Genomic DNA, 626 nt, shown 5'->3' on the forward strand with positions numbered 1-626 from the left:
GGGTAATCAGACGCGAGCAAGCAGAGCGGAGGCGGAGGGCCTCCCAGGGTGAGAAGTGGCGGGAACAAAGTCCCAGAGGAGGGAAGGGGACTGGCCCGCTCGGGGAGGGAAAGGCAGGAGGCAATGGCTGGAGCTTGGCTCTCAGAAGGGATGGAGGGAGGCAGGGGTGAGGGAGGCAGGCGCTACTCAGACTCCACGCTAAGAAGCTACCTCCATCCTGGGCAGTAGGGAGCTACTTCAGGTTTTGGAGGAAGGGAGTGAGTGACAAGGCTGGGGTAAGTAGGAGGCAGAGGGAGGAATTGACAGCTGTCAGTGGAGAGGCAGACCCGGGGTCGGCGTGGAGGGAGGGGTAGAGACGGTTACTGCCAAGATGATGGGGCTGTCAGGCCAGCAGGGGGCTGAGGATGGAGCTTTCAGGGGCAGGACGCTGAGTGTTCAGCCGGAGGTGCCCATGCTCAGCCTTACCTAGCAGTCCACGGCCCGGGGGAAGGGGACATGCTGGTCTTGACCCTGGGGGAGAGCTGCCTGGGGCAGGGCTGCTGCTGCTGCCAAGTCGCTTCAGTCGTGTCCGACTCTGTGCGACCCCATGGACTGCAGCCTACCAGGCTTCTCCGTCCATGGGATTC

The sequence above is a fragment of the Bison bison genome, unplaced genomic scaffold (genome assembly GCF_000754665.1).
Source record: "Bison bison bison isolate TAMUID 2011002044 unplaced genomic scaffold, Bison_UMD1.0 scf7180017864079, whole genome shotgun sequence".
NCBI classification, from domain to species: domain Eukaryota; kingdom Metazoa; phylum Chordata; class Mammalia; order Artiodactyla; family Bovidae; genus Bison; species Bison bison.